Below are 21830 nucleotides of genomic sequence, written 5' to 3'. Positions count from 1 at the left end.
CAGCAAACTTTTTCAGCAGGGGGCCAGTCCACTCTCCCCTCAGACCTTGTGGGGGGCCAGACTATATTGGGGGGGGGGAATGAACGAATTCTTTATGCCCCACAAATACAGTGGTACCTCGGTTTACATACACTTCAGGTTACAGACTCTGCTAACCCAGAAATATTACCTCGGGTTAAGAACTTTGCTTCAGGATGGGAACAGAAATCGTGCTCTGGCGGCGCGGCGGCAGCAGGAGGCCCCATTAGCTAAAGTGGTGGACCTCCGGAACAAATTAAGTACGTAACCCAAGGTACCACTGTAACCCAGAGATGCATTTTAAATAAAAGGACACATTCTACTCATGTAAAAACACGCTGATTCCCGGATTGTCCACGGGCCGGATTTAGAAGGCGATTGGTCTGGATCCAGTCCCGGGCCTTAGTTTGCCTACCCATGCTCTAGCCACAAACATTCCTCCCCAATCAACCGAAAGAAATGGTGGGGGGCAGGGTCTGCCTGTATTTCAAAAGGTGGCAAGGTGACCCTCCTGCTCATTCCACTGAACGGAGTTCTGGGCCCATTCACTAGTTTTTGACACAGCTCCCCCCCCCTCGTGTGTGATGATTCACTTAGGTGCCTCACCCTGCCACTTTTCAATGGGGTTTTCCCTTCTAACAAACATATATAAATAACATCCTTGCCAGCCAGCTCCCCCTGCCACCCCCAACTAGGCCCATGGGTCTGAATGCTGGGGCTGGAGATGCTCCCTCAGGATTACAGGGACAAAGTCATTTAGGGCTTTAAAGGTCAACACCAACCCTTTGAATTGTTCTCAGAAACGTACTGGAAACTTATCTAGGTTGGTGGCCATCATTGCGTCAGTCTTCCAACATTCATGGAGTTGCCCATTAGTTCAACGTTTTTTCCTACAGGCCTTTTCAGTGCTATTTTTCTAGAAAAAGATGCCAGCAGTCGCCATGAACTCCTTCCTTGTTCTCTTAGAATGGCAATGGTGTCAACCTGAGAGGTGCTGGAGTTAAGCTCCGGTGAGCTCTGCCTGAAAAAAAGCCCTGTGTCTTTCACAAAGCATGTCAGATAAATAGTGGAGGTTGGTGCCTATTTCAACTGCTAGGGTGGAAAACAGAGAGCCCAAACAGTAGGTGGAGCCAGAGCCAATGAGAGGGAGGAGCCAACTAATTCTAGCTTGGTCCACATCCTCCTTCCTAGTGAGCAACACTGAGACTAAGGAGGCGGAAGCCGATAGGCCGGTCCACCCCTGGATGAGATGTAAAAAAAGAAAGCAACTGGTTGGGAGCTGGCTGAGGGTAGACAGGTTGGCAGCGCAGTGCTCCATTCACCCCAACGGACCAGCCTCCACGGCAGATAACCAATCAGGCCACAATGCCAAACCCCAAATTGCAGGGGCCCCCCATCTCTATTTTTTACTATTACAATCAGGATTTGGGCCCTAAAGTTCTAACTACCCTCTGATGATTGCACTAAGGAGTAAGGGTTGCCATATATCCAGAACTCCCCTGACAGCTCGTATTCAGCCCTTGTAAACAGTGTCCACATGGAAATTGCTTAAATGTCTGGAAAATTCCAGACCTATGGCAGCCCATGTTGGAAGTGTTGTTTTTGGCAAATTTCATTAAAAATAGCTCAAAAGCTCAACAACTTTGGGCAAAAAAAAGGGCTAAACAACTTTTGTGTCACTTTTTTGAAATATGGCAACCCTACGGGGGACGCGGGTGGCGCTGTGGGTAAAACCTCAGTGCCTAGGACTTGCCGATTGTATGGTTGGCGGTTCGAATCCCCGCGGCGGGGTGAGCTCCCGTCGTTCGGTCCCAGTTCCTGCCCACCTAGCAGTTCGAAAGCACTCTTAAGTGCAAGTAGATAAATAGGGACCGCTTTATAGCGGGAAGGTAAATGGCGTTTCCGTGTGCTGCGCTGGTGCTGGCTCGCCAGCTTCAGCTTCGTCACGCTGGCCACGTGACCCGGAAGTGTCTACGGACGGCGCCGGCTCACGGTCTCTAGAGCGAGATGAGCACGCAACCCTAGAGTCGGACACGACTGGCCCGTATGGGCAGGGGTACCTTTACCTTTACGATAGCTATGAGCACTCATTTGATGATAATTGGCATTGATAGCTCTGGGATTTGGTACTAATGGATCAACTAACATGCCAATGTTGTGCACACTAGAAAAGTGAAGCCACAGACAAATTCTATGCAGTCTGGTTAAGTTTTATTCCTTATGCAAAGATGAATGAACATGGATAAAAACCACCAAGTTCATAGAGACTTTTCAAGGTCTCGTCAAAGACTTTGAACATATCTACACTATACATTTAAACTGTGGTCTTTTTCTAGAAAAAAATGGTGCTGGAACTCACCATGAATGCCTCCCTTGTTCTCTTAGATTGGCAATGTCACCTACCTGAGAGGTGCCAGAACTGAGTTCTGGCAAGTTCTGACTGAAAAAAGCCCTGGGTTTAAAGTAAGGTTACCAGATTTTTTTCAACGAATCCAGGGACATTTTTTTAACAAAAAAAGAGGATTTTTTAAAAAAGTTATTTTTTAAAAAATTAAGAAGTAATATCTTCTCTTTTGTGGTCTCCTCTGTCGCACAGCCTTCCTCTAGGCCCTGACCTGCTCTCTTGGAGCGCTAGCCACAGTGGAGGAGGCTCAGATCGGGCCTGGGCTTGGCCACATGTCCTTGCCCTCCTGGTGCTCTCCTACTTCTTGTCCTCAGTTGGCAGAGCAAGGTCGGGGCTCCCCTCTTTTTTCTCCTTCCTCTTTCTCTCTCTTGCTTCTCCTCCTCTCCTCCTTCTCCCTGTGTCAGCCCCGGAGCATCGCTGGGCTCTCACTCCCGGCTCAATTTGGGTCACGGGGCGGGGGTAGCGGTTCCCCCAGTTGACGCGGCAGGCGTCCCTAGATTCCCCCTTGGCAGTGGCAGCGGCAGCAGCAGTCTCAGCAGCCCAGAGCCAGCCTGGTAGCACAGTTGGCTCTGGGTGGCTTCAGGAGCTGCTTGCTGCTGTGGCATCCACCATTTTGCCTCACCAGAAGTCCCTATATGATGTGTCTTGTGCCGTTGAACTAATCACGCAACATCCATTCCCTACTGATAAATCTACAACACTTAAAATATAAATCCAGGGACGTTAAATGAAATCCAAGGACATTCCAGGGACAGATTTTGTCCAGGGACAGATTTGTAAATCCGGGGACTGTCCCCGGGAAACGGGGACATCTGGTAACCATAGTTTAAAGCACATTTCATGAGCTTCCCCCACAAAATCTTGGGAACCACTTTACTCATTGCAGAGAAAAAATTCAAGTACTCTTAGCAAATTAAAGTTCTTAGGATTCTTTGGAGGGGAAGCAGTGTCCTTTAAATAGGCTTTAAATGTACAGATGTGCCCATGTTTTGATACATACTTTTTGTGGGAATTGATCACTGTGCATTCCCATTCATTTTGCTATATTGTTTGGTTTTTGTAAAATCAATAAAAATAGTTATAAAAATACATATTTATTACATGTGTTATATATGTTTGTAATAGATGTATATATTATATACATGTTCAAAAAGTTTATGTGGAGTGTATGGCGTGTTAGGGGAGGGGTAGAATCTCTGGTGGGGGACATGTCATATTCCTTCTGGGGTCGTCCCCCTTTGGCCTACCCTGCACTCAGCTCTCACCTGTAGCTCCTAGAAGCTGTCAGCATGGGACAGCGGTCACACCCCAGGAACGTCTTTGATTGGTTGGCTAAACTAGGAAAAGGTTTCCATCTAGAAGGAAAACTCTGATCCTCTGCTGCCTTATGGGATTCTTCAGGAGAAGTAAAGGCTATGGAGTAAACCCTACACAAATATGGAATGGAGTCCCTAAGACAGTTGAACCTCCTTCAGAATGGCGCCTTGTGTGCCTCCTTCCGGTAACTCCTGCAGCCAAGCTGCTGCCAAGGGTGTTGCTGGGCTTTCCTTTGGGTCACAGCAGCAAGGCTGAGAGGGGACCACTGTCTGGGCAGCCCAGGACCTCTGTTCACACTTCCCAGGTTTGCACTCCTGGGAGCTCACTTCAGTGCTGCTAACACAGCTGTTTGACTTCAACCCAGAGGTGCACTTTGTTGTCTCTCGAGACAGATGGATGCCAATAAAATATGTTTATATATTTATTTTGATTTATTTATGACACATTTCTTATCCATAGCCTTATATGTAGGGCTGAAATCATGGTGGCCATTTATCCATTGTCCCCCATAAAAGAAGTGCATCACCCCTGAAAGAGGAAAACAAATCTGCACTAAAAAATTATGCACTCATTTAGATCTATAGTTGCAAATTAGAAACAAATACTATAATGTAAAAATAAATACATTTCCCTGTAATGGGGAAGAATGTGACCAGGTGACCTGTCCAGGTGCTCGCTACTGATAAACGTATATTTCAAGGACTCTGATCTCTTTTCTTATGTTTAAGCTGAACTTGCACCAGGTGGCCTTCAAATGGAGAACACTTTGGAATAACAGACTGCCCTGTAAAAAGTCCTGGGATATGGTCTTGAAGGCACATGAGTCCAGCATCTTGCTGAAGTTAAGCAGGTCTGGGTCTGATCAAAATCTGAATAGAAGACTATCTGGGAACTACACATACATCACCTTGAGTTCCATGATTGAAGAAAAAGGGTATGTCTCTCTTTACTATTGTTATGTATTGGGTTTAACCCATTTTATGTTACAAAGCATGTTCTAACCAATCACAGAAGCGTTGGTAGACGAACGTTCTAATGGCAAGTAAGTGCATGCTCTTTCAACTGTCAACTGTCAATGGTCAGTTTATGCTTGGTATTATTATTGTGTTGTCCAGTCAGTTTGGTTCTTGTGTTCCTATGAGTGAGCTGTTGTCACTAACAAATGTTGAATAAACTTAGTTGAGGAACTTATACTGCCTTGGGCTTCTGACTTTTTCCGAACATTTAACATTGGCAACAAGGATGGGGTGTTGATGAGCTCCCACCGGCTGCCAGAGGCCCAAGACCGCACCGCAGCACCACCGCCTGCTGCTTCGCAGTAAGCGTGACCTCACCACCACGCTGGACTCGGCAAATAGTCCCGGAAACGAGACCGCGCCTGCCACTTCTTCGCAACCACCCACAATCACACAAGCGACTGCTCCAGGTCTGAGGATGGCTACCAGTCATAGTCTGCCGCCACCGGACTTCAATATGAGCCAACCTGCAGAATGGCCGCAGTGGCTCTGCCAAATAAGGAGCTGCGTCCGACTACAAGGCTTCACTAGGGAGGCAGACAAGGTGGATGTGCTACTGACGGTGCTGGGAAGTTCCGCCATCACTCTATTGGAAGGTCTGGTGGCACCCAGGGACATAGAGGCATGCAGTTTCGATGAGCTGACACAGGCTATGACAAGACACCTCGCGCCTCAGCCAACTAAGAACCACCACCACTATGACTTTGTACATACAGCAACAAGCGCAAGAGTCAGCGAGTGAATATATCATAGCGCTCCGGGTGATTGCGATGTATAGTCAATTCGCTAACATCGATGTATAGTCAATTCGCTAACATCGCATCAGTAGCATGCGAGACAGCCGTCTCCTCAGCAAGCTGCTGGCAAAAGACGACATCACGATGATGGAAGCAATGAATATGGCCACAGACTTTGGGAAGGATAGCGCCCATGAGGCGGCCTGCAGCCTACGTACCGAAAGGAGAACTCACCGCATCCAGCAAGACTGGTCGTCTTCTGTAGGTCCCCACAATGAGGATGTCCACTGAGCTTTGGACCGATCCAACTGACACCACCGCTCCCAAGCTACGAGTGCATCATTGAACCAGCGTTCATCTGACACACCTCGAGGGACCTGCACCAGCTGCAGAGAAAACCACGAGCGTCGGACATGCAGGTTTTGGGACGCCGCATGTCGCCGTTGTGGGAAGACTGGGCACATTGGTCGAGTCTGCCACTCCAAGACCTCCGCAGCATGACCCAAGCAACGTGTCCATGAGGCCTACATAGAGGAGGAGTTACAGTCCACCTCTCCAGCCAGGGTACTTCAACTTCCGTCTCTGGGGTCCAATAAGCTTAGGGTACAACTCAAGATAGAGTGAACCCCGTGCACTATAGAGTTGGATACCGGCTCATCCTATTCCATAATATCTGCTAAGACTCTGAAAGAGCTTTGCGCTAACGGCAGTCCTCCTCTCTGGCCCCCATAGTGCTGCAGGACTTCCACAGAAAAAGAATTGAGCTAAAGGGGGTGGGCACCTTCAAGGTCCAGTTTAAGAAGTACACAAAGAATTTGAACCTCATCATAACTGAAGGCCCATTCACTAGCCTTCTAAGCCTAGCATGGTTCGGGCTATTAGGCTTAGGTATTTCAGGGTTTAATCAGATTTCCCCAGGGGCAGATTTCGAATCAATCTGCCAGGAGTTTCGAGCAGTCTTCAATGGAACCTTGGGCCTGTACAACGGACCCCAGATTTCCCTACGGCTCAACTCCACTGTACAACCCATTCAGGTCAAGGCCCGTAGAGTCCCGTTTGCGCTTAAACCCAACATTGCTGCCGCAACCACGAAAGATAGGCTGTTGTCTCGCGTCTCGGACTAGGTGGGGAGGGGGTGACCTGGGAAGCCAGGTCCAGAATTTTCATGCTACACAGCCCACAAAAACAAGCTGTCTACTCACCGAGGATGCGTGTTATGGGGTAGCCGTGTCATAGTCCCCCCCCCCCGTTAAGGAAAAAAGTCTTAGAAGGGCTGCATGTGTCTCACCCGGGGATCGTCTGGATAAAGGCATTGGCCCATAGCTATGTATGGTGGCCAGGCATAGATGCAGAGATAGAGGGCTGGGTGAAACGTTGCGAGCCCTGCCAGGTCTCCTGGCTGGATCCACCCAAGGCACCAATAGTTCTGGGAGTCCACACAGTCCCCATGGTCTCAGGTGCACGTGGATTTCGTGGGGCCTTTTCAGGGCCAACACTTCCTAATAGTGGTCGATTCTCAGTCCAGATGGCTCGAGGTGGTGCTGACTTCAACCATGTCCCCTAGAGTGACTATAAATGCACTCAGGAAGCTATTTGCGACACACGGCTTGCCAGAAACACTGGTGAGTGATAATGGGACCGCTTTTACTTCGGCGGAATTTAAAGAATTTGTAACCAAGAATGGAATCCGCCACATTCGTTCCGCTCCTTCTCACCCAGCCACTAACGGTCAAGCTGAATGCATGGTCCATACCACCAAAGATGCACTTAGGCACATAGTGCATAGAGACTGGACTCTCCAGTTAGTGGAGTTCTTATTGGCCCAACACATCACCCCAAGTGCAGTGACTGGCCGGAGCCCAGCGGAGTTGCTTATGGGGAGCCCGACTGGGCTCTTGAGCAATGACCATCCACTGTGGTGTAGGGGGGTCCAAGAGGGTTCTCCCCGGGGGACACTGTGTACGTCCAAAACTATGGGCCCAGACACAGTTGGGTTCCTGGTATCATTGCCCTCTGTACAGGTCCGGTTTCCTACAATGTAGGGTTGGAGGAGGGACCGGTTTGGAAGAGACACCTTGACCAGATCAGAGCCAGGGCATGTCCAAACACGGAACTTCGAGTGGAAAACAGAGGACAGAGAAATGGGTACTTCAGGAGATTCTGTGCCCAGGCCAGGGTGGGAACCAGACGGGTTGCCAGTGACTGAGTTATCCCAGCAGGGCGACTTCAGGCCGGAATCCTCGGTGGATCCATCGGCAGTGACCCCTTCCGAGCCGGCCTTGCTGACCACCCCACTCAGACTGCGGGTACCAGAGGAACCTCGTGGGTCACCCACCTCCTGGGTACTGGAGGAACCTCCTGGGTCACCCACTCGAGCACAGGAACCCTGACAGTCCCAGCGGGAGCGGAAAAGGCCGGCACACCTTGATGACTATGTTTGTTCCTTTTGTTAGGAAGTTGGGGGGGAGGAGTGTTATGTATTGGGTTCAACACATTTTATGTTACAAGGCGCGTTCTAATCAATCGTAGAAGCGTTGGTAGACGAACGTTCTAATGGTAAGTAAGCGCATTCTCTTTCAACTGTCAGCTGTCAACATGCTTGGGATTATTATTGTGTTGTCCAGTCAGTTTGGTTCTTGTGTTCCTATGAGTGAGCTGTTGTCACTGACAAATGTTGAATAAACTTAGTTGAGGAACTTATACAGTGATACCTCAGGTTAAGAACTTAATTCGTTCTGGAGGTCTGTTCTTAACCTAAAACTGTTCTTAACCTGAAGCACCACTTTAGCTAATGGGGCCTCCTGCTGCCGCTGCACCACCGCCGCACGATTTCTGTTCTCATCCTGAAGCAAGGTTCTTAACCCGAGGTAATATTTCTGGGTTAGCGGAGTCTGAAACCTGAAGCGTATGTAACCTGAAGTGTATGTAACCCAAGGTACCACTGTACTGCCTTGGGCTTCTGCCTTTTTCTGAACATTTAACAACTATATTTTCTCTAGTCCATCACCGTGCTGTTTTCATTGGCTTCTCCTAAGGGACTAAAGGCAGAGCGGGTGGGAGCAGGAGGAAAAGGAGGGGACTCTGGTTTGTAGAAAATAACTTGAAGAGAGGTTAAGGAAAGGCCTTGCTGCAGAGAAGAAGGGTCTCTCTATGTATGACAGCTTCAGCTTTCTGATGGCAAGGTAGAAGAGAAGGGAGGAATTGGGTGGACGTAAAGGTGGCGTATGGAGGAAGGGAGAAAATATGGTTGGGAGGGAGGTAGATGGGTGAGACAGTTTAGGGTTCTGGGGATGAGGAAGCTTGAGAGGAGAAGGAATTGGGGAGAGGGAGGAGGAAATGGATGGAGTTAAAGGGGGCATTTCCAGGAGGCACTAAGGTAAATGAAGGGGAATATGTCAGCATCCTTTTCTTCCTTGTCTGTTCCTTAGCTGCCTCATATGAGAGTGATAAAGGATGACGAGCCCTCACTTATTCTGTAAAACCTGCACACATTTCATCTCACCCCAGCAATGTGTTGTGAAAATGAAGTCCTAGATCAGGGGTCAGCAAACTTTTTCAGCAGGGGGCTGGTCCACTGTCCCTCAGACCTTGTGGGGGGCCGGACTATATTTTTTTTGGGGGGGGGAATGAATGAATTCCTATGCCCCACAAATAACACAGATGCATTTTAAATAAAAGGACACATTCTACTCATGTAAAAACACGCTGATTCCCGGACCATCCACGGACCAGATTTAGAAGGTGATTGGGCCGGATCCGGGCCCTGGGCCTTAGTTTGCCTACCCATGTCCTAGATTCAATGTAGTAATTTAGAACAGGTATTTCATTAACTAGTAAACACCCATATATGTACAACATACGTAACAACACAGCTCATACCCTCCAACCACCCCAGTTTTTGTGGGACATCCCGGATTCACAGAAGCGTTCCCAGCTTCTGTTTGGATCCGGGAATGTCCCACTTTCCCCCTCCATAACCGCCACTGCCGAGCTCAGGAGGAGGATGAGCTGGCAGAGCCTCTCCATGGCCACCGCTGCCAGCCTCCTCCCTTTGGCAGCTCATAGTGGCTGCTGGAGAGTGGGCAGAACAGAGGCGTAGCTAGGGGGCAGGGGGTACACTGGGCACCAATCACCCAGGGGGCAGCACTTACCATGGGGCTTGCAGTGTGCCCAAGCTACGCATCTCTTCTGGGAATGACGCAGTGGCTGGGGCACCTGCAGGCTCCGCGCTACCCAAAACAGCAGTGTGGGGCTTGCGTCCACCCGCCACATCCCCCTCAGCCGCCCTACAGCTGAGGGAGAGGAGGTCGGCAGACTCCATGCAAGCTCCACACTGCTTTTTTGAGCAGTGTGGGGCTGGCCTGACTCAATAGAAGGCAAATTCCTGTGTTCCATACCAGGCCTCAATTAAAAAACATTCCCTTTTTGCTGGCCCTGAAGTCTGAGTGGAGTGAGTTTGTACAGACTTAAAACATAATTCTTAGTACCTTCACTGAACAGTAGGTCCCAGGATTTTTTGCAGGGGGAAGCCATGACAGTTAAGCTGTATATCTGTAGTGTAGATAGTATGTGCTACTAGCTGCGACCAGACACCTTCAAGTTACCTTTGTTGTTTTGTGAGGTAAATGTGATGTCAAAAAGAGAGCTACAGCTGTTGGCAACACATGTTGAGATATATAGAGGGGCAAATGTGCACCAGGCAGGAAACTTGAAGCAGGAACCATGGCCGCTTTCCATGTCACCTTCCCCAAGAAACTCTGTTGTAAGGCAAGTGTGCCGTAAAATTACGTCAAGATCAGGAAGGAAAACGATCTGGCATTTGGGCACTCTTGACAACCCCAGGGCCTGTGGTGTTTTTGAAATGGATCAGCTAGGCAGCTGACAGCTTAAAGCTGACAGAAAGATTGACGGCGTTTTTGTGAGGAAAGAAAAACAGCGGCAAAATGAAGCTCGGGTGGGGGGGGGAGCTGAGGGAATCAGACAGCATCAAATGGTAATTGAAAGAGGAGGAAATTACAGTCCTTAAACACTCCCCAGAAACAAATTTTTGATGTAAATCTTTTTTCTCTCATTCATATATATATATATATATATATATATATATATATATATATATATGACAAGAAAAGAAATCTTGATTCAACAACACTCTTCTCCTTACAAGAGCTTCCGCATACAGACACACACACCCCTTTCTCAACACACACACACACACACACACACAAGCATTCAGGAGAATCAAAATTAGTTGTGACAGCTGAAATTCTGTACTCATCTAAGGACATTTTGACAGGGTACTTAAAAAAAATACACATAAGAAGAAAAGAGGAAAGTGGTTCGGCGTAGCGCTAGGGGGTGAGGGGGATTCAAAGTGATACAAGACGCATAATTCGAACCTCCTTGGATTGCAAAGCTCCTTTTACCTAAGGGGCCTGCTGCCTTATTTTTATCCAAATGGCTCAATTACCTCAAAGCCCCACAGAGAAAATTATGGATGCTGGCCTTTATTTTCTCTCGCTCTTCCTTCCTTCATTTCTCTCTCTCTCCCTCTCTCTCTCTCATCTCAACAACTGTAGATATTTTGTTTTCTTTACATTCTCTTTTGTTTTGGGGTGTTTGGTTTCCCCCCCTCTCCCCATCCCCTCATGGTTATCAGGGAGGGGTGTGTGCGCACACACACACCTTAAATGTGTTCTCATATAAAGGTTTAAGAAATTTCAAGAAATTACGAAAATTTGGAGGGGGGACCAATGAGTTGTGGAAATAAAATGAAATAAATAATGTGAAGGCCAATTTTTCTCAGGTAAATATTCCCACTGCGCCTTCTCCCCCCCCCCCCATCCCCTCTCTCAAATTCACTCACTCTTTTTGCACAGTCACCTCACCTCTCATTTTCATTTTCCCCACCTCTCTTTTCACTGCCCCCCTTTTCCCACCACTCCATTTTCTCTTCTTTCGTACACCTCTTAAAGCTGCCGTAATAGTAGCCTGTTTGGCACTTCACTCAGCCTCAATGAGAAAATATCCCCTCTCCCCATCGACGGCTTCGTTATTTCCAAACCCTGCAATAGCTCCTTTGCAAAAGGGCCACGGGGAGTAGCCATTTTTCGGCATTTTCCTTTGCCTCATGTTTGTCATCCTTCGAATTACCACTCCGGGGGGTTCTGCTCGGACCAACACTGGGCCTCGCTATTCACGCCTCTCCTGCTCCTTGAGATCATGCAGGGAGAAATTAGTTATTTATTTTGAGCGCCCGCTGCAACTCGTTTTATCTTCAGAAGTGTTTGTTTTGATTACTGGCAGGGGAGGGGAGCAAAAAGAACGAGGCTCAGCAGGGAACAGCTTTGGAAACGCTGAGCCGTGGCGGCCTCACGGCCCCTCCACACCCAGCAGGGAGTGCTAGAGAGAAGTGTGCAGTGGATATGTAGTGTGTGTTTGTATATATAACAGACAGACAGACAGATATGGTTGCATATGGGGGTGAAGAATGTTAGCAGAATGAGTGCAATGAAGCAGACGGAGTCCAGAGAAAGAGAAAAGTGATATTACTTCACTGATGTAAAAAGGAGGATAGCTGCAGTAGTTTTTCACAAGGGGAGTCATTCCATTCAGGGCCAGCCCACCCATGAGGCCAGGTGAGACAACTGCCTCAGGCAGCAGGATCTACCAGAACGGCAGATCTCAATGTCAGTCTTCCTTCCCCAGTTGTTCCTGATGTAGATCTTTCCTCACCTTATCCCCTGGTAGGAAGTGGTGGGACCATTTCGGGTTCCACCTCAGGTGCCCAAATGTCTTGGGCTGGTCCTGGTTGCAGTTTTTGTGTCCACTTTGTCCTCACATCCAAACTTAGCAGGTGGTAAGTGCAAGGAATAGGGCTGGGCCATAGGCACGAACACCTGAATCCATACCTAGGAGGTACCAAGGTATTCTGAGCAACTTGGGCAGATTAAAACCAGGAGCCTGAAATCTGGCAAGCACAACATTTATCTCTGCTTATCTGCCAGAGGCAACAGGAAGGACACAGTCTTGCTGTATATACCAAGCCTGGATGATTCCAGAGGACTTTGTACCATCTGCTAAGTCAGTGCTAAGGAAACTGGCCCTCCAGATATGGATGGACTCCAATTTCCATTAGCTTCAGCCAGCATAGCTGATGATCAGGGATGCTGGCAGTTGTAGTACAAAAACTTTGGAGGTCCACAGGTTCCCCATCCCTGGTTCAGAGCAGGAGGAGGGGACAGAGACAGGAGGTAATAGCATCTATATTTAAGTTATTCTAAGAGACCAGAAGATAGATAGATTTTCAGACAGTTGGCATATATTCTGAATGGCCTCTCCGAATGGAGAGTTCTAATGAAGCAGCCTTCTCATTTACAATCAGGCCTGGGGACTTCAGGATTTTTTTTACTTTTGACACTGACAGATGGACACTCCAACTGCAAACCTATAATCCTTTGATTTTTCTTGGTGTTCAATGTGTTTAACTCCTCCTTCCCTGAAAATGCAGGAAGCCCCTTGGAGTCAGAGAGTTATAAAGAGCGTAGTAAAGGGTCAAGACCAAGAGATGAAATGCAGCTACTTCCTCCCTAGAGATGAAACTGGTACCAATATCTATTAACACACACTCTCTCTTTAAATCCATTTGAGATTTGAGACAATGAGTGTTGTGGGTTGATTTGTTAAAATGCCACATTCTGCTTTGTTATTTTAACTGATCTCTATAGGTTCTGTATCAGGACAGCAGTAATTATTTTAAAGGCGAGTGGAGAACCGCAGGTCTGGGGCCCCAAAACGACCCTCCAGGGCTTGCTATCTGGCCCTTGAAATTCTCCCCAGGCCACACCCTTCATCACCCTTCCTTTGCACCCTCCTCAATCGTTTTTCTCTACTGGGATATGTCCTTGAACTGTATCTTGCTTACTTTGACAGAGGATGGGAAGAGGTGTATGTGTTTAGAAACATCTAACTTGTTAAGGGGGACGCGGGTGGCGCTGTGGGTAAAACCTCAGCACCTAGGACTTGCCGATCAGTAGGTCGGCGGTTCGAATCCCCGCAGCGGGGTGAGCTCCCATCGTTCGGTCCCAGCTCCTGCCCACCTAGCAGTTCGAAAGCACCCTTAAGTGCAAGTAGATAAATAAGTACCGCTTTATAGCAGGAAGGTAAACGGCGTTTCCGTGTGGGGCGCTGGTGCTGGCTCGCCAGCTGCAGCTTCGTCACGCTGGCCACGTGACCCGGAAGTGTCTTCGGATGGCGCCGGCTCCCGGCCTCTTGAGCGAGATGAGCGCGCAACCCTAGAGTCGGACACGACTGGCCCATACAGGCAGGGGTAGCTTTACCTTTACCTTTACCTAACTTGTTAAGGGATGTAATTAAAAAAATCAAAGCAGTTTGCAGCAATAAAACATAAAACTGCACAATAGGCCTAGCAAAATAGAAAAGTTTTCAGCAGGTGTTTAAAATAATAATAATAATAATAATAATAATAATAATAATAATAATAATTTATTTATTATTTATACCCCGCCCATCTGGCTGGGCCTCCCCAGCCACTCTGGGCGGCTTCCATAAAAACCAAAAATACAGTAAAATATCACACGTTAAAAACTTCCCTGAACAGGGCTGCCTTAAGATGTCTTCTGAATGTCAGGTAGTTGTTTATCGCTTTGACATCTGCTGGAAGGGCATTCCACAGGGCGGGCGCCACTACCGAGAAGGCCCTCTGCCTGGTTCCCTGTAGCTTTGCTTCTCGCAATGAGGGAACCGCCAGAAGGCCCTCGGCGCTGGACCTCAGCATCCGGGCAGAATGATGGGGGTGGAGATGCTCCTTCAGGTATACTGGACCGAGGCCGTTTAGGGCTTTAAAGGTCAGCACCAACACTTTGAATTGTGCTCGGAAACGTACTGGGAGCCAATGTAGGTCTTTCAAGACCGGTGTTATATGGTCTCGGCGGCCGCCCCCAGTCACCAGTCTAGCTGCCGCATTCTGGATTAGTTGTAGTTTCCGAGTCACCTTCAAAGGTAGCCCCACGTAGAGTGCATTGCAGTAGTCCAAGCGGGAGATAACCAGAGCATGCACCACTCTGGCGAGACAGTCCGCAGGCAGATAGGGTCTCAGCCTACGTACCAGATGGAGCTGGTAAACAGCTGCCCTGGACACAGATTTGACCTGTGCCTCCATGGACAGCTGTGAGTCCAAAATGACTCCCAGGCTGCGCACCTGGTCCTTCAGGGGCACAGTTACCCCATTCAGGACCAGGGAATCCTCCACACCTGCCCGCCTCCTGTCCCCCAAAAACAGTACTTCTGTCTTGTCAGGATTCAACCTCAATCTGTTAGCCGCCATCCATCCTCCAACCGCTTCCAGACACTCACACAGGACCTTCACCGCCCTCACTGGTTCTGATTTAAAAGAGAGGTAGAGCTGGGTATCATCCGCATACTGATGAACACCCAGCCCAAACCTCCTGATGATCTCTCCCAGCGGCTGCATGTAAATGTTGAAAAGCATGGGGGAGAGGACAGAACCCTGAGGCACCCCACAAGTGAGAGCCCAGGGGTCTGAACACTCATCCCCCACCACCACTTTCTGAACACGGCCCAGGAGGAAGGAGCGGAACCACTGTATGACAGTGCCTCCAGCTCCCAGCCCCTGAAGACGGTCCAGAAGGATGTTATGGTCGATGGTATCAAACGCCGCTGAGAGATCCAGCAGAACTAGGAAACAGCTCTCACCTTTGTCCCTAGCCCGCCGGAGATCATCAACCAGTGCGACCAAGGCAGTTTCAGTCCCATGATGAGGCCTGAATCCCGACTGGAAGGGATCCAAATGGTCCGCTTCTTCCAGGCGTGCCTGGAGTTGTTCGGCAACCGCTCGCTCAATCACCTTGCCCAAGAATGGAAGATTTGAGACTGGGCGATAGTTGGCCATCGTGGCCGCATCTAAAGATGGTTTTTTAAGAAGCGGTTTAATAACCGCCTCTTTCAGCGGGTCTGGGAAGGCTCCCTCACGGAGGGAAGCATTCACCACCCCACGAAGCCCATCGCCCAGTCCTTCCCGGCTAGCTTTTATAAGCCAGGATGGGCAAGGATCCAGGAGACAGGTGGTTGGTTTCACTCGTCCAAGCAGCCTGTCCACATCCTCGGAGGTAACAGATTGGAATTGATCCCACTCAACTTGACTAGACAGAACTCTAGCACTCTCCCGCCCCGGCCCTGCTCCCACAGTGGAGTCTACTTCTTCCCGAATCTGAGCGATTTTATCTGCAAAAAACTTTGCAAAATCATTGCAGGAGAACATGTGGCCCGTACTGGGCCCTGATGTTGCAGGTGGTTCCGCTAAATTGTGAACCACCTGAAAAAGTCTCCTGCTGCTGTTTTCTGCAGATGCAATAGAGGCGGCAAAGAAATTCTTCTTCGCCGTCGCTATCGCCACTTGGTAGGCTCGACGTTGAGCTCTAACCTGTGTCCGGTCAGATTCGGAATGAGTTATCCGCCACCGGCGCTCTAGCCGTCTCAACGATTGTTTCATTGCCCTCAGATCCGTGGAAAACCACGGGGCTGTCCAGGCCTGGTTAACTCCACATTCCAGCGGGCCACCAGGGAATCAGCTGAAAGGCCATCAACATGGGATAAAGCATCCCCTACCACTCTCTGGAAACCATTTGGATCCATTAAGTGGCGGGGGCGGACCATCCGAATTGGTCCCACCTCCATGCAGAGGGGATGGGTCGCAGAGAAGTCCAGTTGCACCAGGAAGTGATCTGACCATGGCACTTCTTTCGTTTCGCTGATACAGAAGACACACACTGAATCCTACTGGCAGAGTATTCTGCAGGACTGGGCTGATGACCCGAAAGGCTCAGTTTCTTGTTAAATGAATGACCAACTACCTTCCTGCAGATGATCTCAGTGATTTCACTGGGATAGAAAAGTTTAGGCGTTAGCCACCATCAATCTGTTAGCCACCATCCATCCTCCACCCACCTCCAGACACTCACACAGGACAATCACTGCCTCCACTGGTTCCAATTTAAAAGAAAGGTAGAGCTGGGTATCACCTGCATACTGGTTAACACCCATCCCCAACTCCCTGATGATCTCTCCCAGCAGCTTCATATAGATGTTGAAAAGCATGGGGGAGAGGACAGAGCTCCGAGGTACCCCACAGGTGAGAGCCCAGGGCTCTGAACACTCATCCTCCAGCATTACTTTCTAGACATAGCCCAGGAGTAAGGAGCAGAACTACTGCATAACAATGCCCCTTGCTCCCAACTCCTCTAGAAGCTCCAGAAGGATACCATGATCAATGGTATCAAAAGCTGCTGCTAGATCTAGCAGAAAGTTGTAAGTTCAACCTGATTGGCAGAAGGTACCAGTTTTACAGGTTGCCTTCATCGGTGGGAGAGATTATGTCTCACTGGTCAGTTGCTGCCCACCTTTAGCTGGACAGTTTCCAGTAAATAAAGTGTTGACCTGTCATAGTCCACTTGCTTCAGTGGGTGCTTTATCACTAAACAAGTGTACTGAACTGCTTCAGGCAAAAAAAGAAAGAAAGAAACTGTCTTGTGCCTAGCTAGCTAGAATGTCAGAACCATGTGTTCTGGCTTGTCCACCGACCTGTTGCAGGTCAATGATTCATGGAAGATGGCCATCATTGACCATGAACTGAGAATGCTCATCATTGATGTTGCCACTCTACAGGAGACCAGACTCACTTCAAATGGCTGCCTCAGAGAGATATACTACACCTTTTTCTGGCAAGGAGAGCATCCAGAAGAACCACGTATTCACGGTGTATGCTTCACAATGAAGAACTCCCTTCTGTCTGTGATAAAGGGCTCAGAACATTTGTTTTCCCTCCACTTCTCAATTGCCTTCATTTTGGTTAACATCTTGAGCATCCAAGACAGACGGATGTCAACAAGGACCAAAACTCAGGCATCCTTTGAAATTTGCACTTCTCTGAATTTTGCAGTGTGGTTTTCCTGCCAAATAACGTGTTTTTAAAAATGTATATACTGGGGCAAAGTGCCCATAAAAATTAATCCCCCCTGCCATGAAAATAACATGAAAATGCTTTATTTCAGGGCAAAATGGCTTTGGAAAAATGTGTCTATTATGGGAAATTGCAGCTTGTAAACCACTTAAAAGTTCTGTCAACAATCAAGCGTTATATGCATTATATACATTTTTTTAAAATTAAAATACACCAATGAAATAGAAGGAATTGTAGGTTGGCAGAAATTTGCATTGAAAATGTTGAACAATATTATTTATTATCTACTTATCTGTTGTATTTATAACCCACCTTTTTCTCATAAGGAGCTCAGGGTGGCATACATAGCTCTCCTCTTCTTCATTTAACCCCATGAGGCAGGTTAGGTTGAGAGGCATTGAATGGCCCAAGCAAGCTACATGGGCTAGTGGTGATTTGAACCCTAGTCTGACACTCTAACCACTTCATGTGGACCTTTCGTAAAAAGAAAAAGAAAATGCAAGTTGATGTAGAAATGCTGAAAACCAAATTTAAAATTGGAAAAATGAGAAATGAAATTGAAAACTTTACCTCAGTGTGCCATTGCTTAGAATTGCTAGAGGGGAGAGTGCAGGGTCTGCTTGTGAGACTTCTATTAGGCCATTCATCTGGTCATTGTGCAAACAGTATGCTGGGCTAGTCGGGCCCCCTTTGGCCTGATCTCGCACATTCTTGTGTTCTTAACAAGTTTTTATTTAAAAAAAGCTTGCTTCACAATCACATTCCACAAATGAAATCAGAAAACAAGTCGACACATGATATGTCTCACTCACATCTTGTTAACATATTGTTGAAATTTAAACGGGTCTGAATTTTCCATTCCAGCTCTCGTTCAGAACCCTCCCTGTCAGAGCCCATTGCATTGGGGTTTGAGCCTCCTGCAATCAAAGATACAAGCTCTGCCTCTACTGTAGGCTGACACAGGCCTCTATGGGGCAAAACCAGCTGCTTTGACATTACTGAGGCTTTCTACTCAGAGAGGGAGAGGGAGAGCAAGAGGCCTCTCTGCCTTGCCATACTGCTTTTGCCTCAGGGCTTAAGCTAGGTGTGTCCATCATGATTTCTGCAAAGCTATCTTTGTAAAAGTTAATGTCATGAGTCTCTGCTCCCCTGTTTCCTTATCCTAGGCCATCTGCTGCATTATTAAAACTCCCCCCCCCCTCCTGCAACCTTAGAGAGCTCAACTCACCACACAGGATTTACTGCCACACCTTAAAAACCATGTTATTAGTGCTATGTAGCTTAGGGGTCAACATGTCACAGTAGACCTTCATTGATTTGGTTTATTATTTTCTTTTTCTTTTTTAAAGAAACCCTTTCCCCACGGCTAAAGCACTTTGCCTCTCAGAGTGGTCTCAGGCTTCACGGGCCTCTTTCCCCTACCTTCCATCGACTGACCTGAGCTTCTCTGAGGGGATGGAGGCGAGAGGGAGGGAAACCTCAATCCAACGCTGAAGGCCATCAAGTGTTTCTGAAAACATGGCTGGCGGGGTAAAAAACCAGCTGGGTGGTTGAACTCTTGACCCTTGAGGAAAGATGTAACGTGTCTCCCTAGTTTATTTTAATCAATACCTCTATAAAATAAAGCCGCATGAGGCTGGCTTTTGAGGGCTCTCTCTGAAATCCCAGGACACCTTCTGCTTGTTTGCAAAATCAGAAACTGCCATTTCTGGCTTTTGGTTTAGTGTTGAGCGGAATGGCAGATGGCCCACATGGCCTTGGGGTGGGGAAAGGTCAGCGGACCTTGTAAGAATCTTCCAGCAGTCCTCAGATGAGATCTTCACAACCTTCCTCAGTGGGGAAAACAGAAGCTCGCTGTTAAAATGGTCGCTTGGGACTAGGAAGGACCCCATAATCAGGACCCCATCCACAAGAGCTTGTATAGGCTACCAAGTCAGGTACAAGGTTCTTGTATTAACAGGTACAAGCCCCTTAACAACTTGGTTCCAGGATACCTCAGGGACCACCTGACCCCTTATGTCCCTGCCCAACCCCTGAGGACTTCTGGGGAGCCACTGTTAGTGGCCCCCTGTGACACAGATGGCTTTGTTTTCCCTCCACTGTTGGAAGCAGCAAACCTCTAAATACCATTTTCTGGGAATCACAAGTGGGGAGGAGTAGTGCTGTTGCAATTAATTCCAGTTTGCAGGCTTCCCATTGAAGCATCTAATCGGCTACTGTGAGAACCAGATATTGGGCTAGAAGGACCACTGGCCTGATCCAGCAGTGTTCATCTTATGTTCTACCTCTATTGTTGGGGATAATTTTTACCTCTGAATACCAGTTGCTGGGATTAGCAAATGGGGAGGAGAGTGCTGTTGCACTCAGGTCCTTCATGCAGTCTTCCCAGAGGCAGCAGGATGCTCAGATAGATGGGTCTTTTGCCTGATCCAGCAGCCAGGCTCTTCTTTATGTTCTGCCTCCATCGTAGGAGATAGTAATGCTTCTGAATACCAGTTGCTAAGAATTGCAAGTGGGGAGAATGCCATTCCACTCATGTCCTACTTTTAAGCTTCCTGTTGGGCATCTGGTTGCCACTGTGAGAACAGGATGCTAGTCTAGAGGGGTCACTGGCCTGATCAAGCAGGGCCCTTCTTCTATTCTTATGGAGACAAGACAGATATAGATATTAATAGTGGGCTGAATGAAGCAGCTGCCTGAAGCAACAAGCCCTGAGAAGTGTGTGTGTGGTGTGGCAGGAATATGCTGTAGTTGTAGGCTGTGTGCACCACACTGCCAGGCCTGTGCCCTCTAAGCCAACCTACTGCCCTCAGGTGTGGAAGAGAGCAGTGTTATAACAACACTCAGCCAGCATACCCCCCAACATTTCAGCTATGAAAATAGGGATGTCCCATTCCATAATGATAACTTTACTATTTATACCCCACACATCTTACTGGGTTGCCCAGCTACTCTGAGCTGCTTCCAACATATATAAAAGCACAATAAAATATTAAACATTTTTAAAAAACTTCCCTATACAGTGGTACCTTGCTTCTCGAACTTAATCTCTTCCGGGAGTCCGTTTGATTCCCAAAACCATTTGAAAACCAAGGTTCTGATTGGCTGCAGGAGCTTCCTGTACTCAAGTGGAAGCTGTGTCGGACATTCGGCTTCCAAAAAACGTTCGCAAACTGCAACACTTACTTCCAGGTTTGTGGCATTTGGGAGCCGATTTGTTTGACAACTAAACCGTTTGAGAACCAAGGTACCACTGTACAGGATTGCCTTCAGGAGATGGATAACTCCATACCCTCCAACATTTCTCCCATGAAAATAGGGATGTCCTAAGGAAAACTGGGACAGTCCAGGATCAAATAAGAAACTGGGATGGCTTCTATAAATCAGGGACGTCCCTGGAAAATAGTTACACTTGCAGGGTCTGAGCCAGTACCAGTCCTGTCAGCTCCTGTAACTGAAATAGCAGCCATCTTGTTTTTCACCTCAGGCAGCAAAATTTATTCACCTGGCCATGACAGGAGGAAGTGAGGAGGAAAGGAGACATCCCAGTAGCTGTTAACCATTGCTTAACAAAAGTGGAAATTCATATGTCATGGGTGTGTTAACCAGGGAGGGAGGGGCCCCTCGTACCTCTCTGTCACAATTCATGGGGTGGTTTAGTACTCTCAGAATGGGAGATTGATATCCCATGATGCATAAGTGCCTGTAATATAATATATGTCAGAATGTGTACATGGGGCATATGTGTGTGAGTGGGAGAAAAACTGAAAATATGGGGGGGGGGTGGAAACAGTCTCTAGTTGCTCCCTAGATAATGGAATAGGGATACAGGGAATTATGAAATGACCTCACTTCCCATTTTGCCAACCACACAAGCTGGGGTTTCTCACATTGTCCGATCTGATGGGGGACTCTTCAAAGTGTGAGAGAATTTTCAAGACAAGACAATAGCTGAGGTACTGTGGGAATCGTGATGGGAAAAGTTAGGGTTGCCATATTCCCAAAAGGGGGGGTCTTTTGAGCTGCAAACTGGCGGGGAGGGGTTGCCCTGCCAGGCATAGCGCTGGAAGAGCCCAGGGGGGCTTTTCCCGGCGCTGGATGCCAAGGGAGGTGGAGCCTCAGGCTTCCGGTGTAGGGAAAATCGGGTAGTGGAGGGAGCAGGTTGGCTGGCTGCACGCGCATGTCTGTGCATGTGCCCAATGAGAGCTTCTCCTACACACCAGCTCCTGGCACACTCACAAACACCCACAGCCTGTCAGCAGAGGAGGAAGAGGAGGAGGCTTGACCTGGTGAGACAGTTAGTGGGGGGGTTGTTGCCCCTCCTACACACACACACACCTCTC

General features: G+C 48.2%; 2 long non-coding RNA genes across 5 annotated transcripts in view; one reads left to right on the top strand and one right to left on the bottom strand.

Moving 5' to 3' along the window:
• LOC310754571 overlaps nt 1–21830 on the top strand; it is a 30142-nt gene that overhangs the window by 579 nt on the left and 7733 nt on the right. For 2 of the 3 annotated variants that reach the window (XR_014543870.1, XR_014543871.1), the window contains exons 2-3: nt 2404–2481; nt 4468–4673. This is a non-coding gene — a long non-coding RNA (uncharacterized lncRNA). Of the gene's footprint in view, nt 1–2403; nt 2482–4467; nt 4674–17192; nt 17275–21830 lie in introns of all 3 variants that reach the window. The other variant, XR_014543872.1, reaches the window with a different exon arrangement.
• On the bottom strand, nt 3482–13951 carry LOC310754578. 2 transcript variants are annotated; one of them, XR_014543884.1, is made up of 4 exons: nt 13841–13951; nt 10960–13454; nt 5727–5878; nt 3482–4267 (listed from the first exon to the last, which is right to left on the bottom strand). It is a non-coding gene; the product is annotated as an uncharacterized lncRNA (long non-coding RNA). The 2 variants fall into 2 exon arrangements; XR_014543885.1 differs by lacking the exon at nt 3482–4267 and having other exon boundaries at nt 5622–5878.

Source organism: Podarcis filfolensis (assembly GCF_964270895.1).
Source record: "Podarcis filfolensis genome assembly, chromosome: Z".
Classification (NCBI taxonomy): domain Eukaryota; kingdom Metazoa; phylum Chordata; class Lepidosauria; order Squamata; family Lacertidae; genus Podarcis; species Podarcis filfolensis.
The sequence above is the reverse complement of the archived record's forward strand: the minus strand, read 5'-3'. Positions and strand labels throughout refer to the sequence as shown.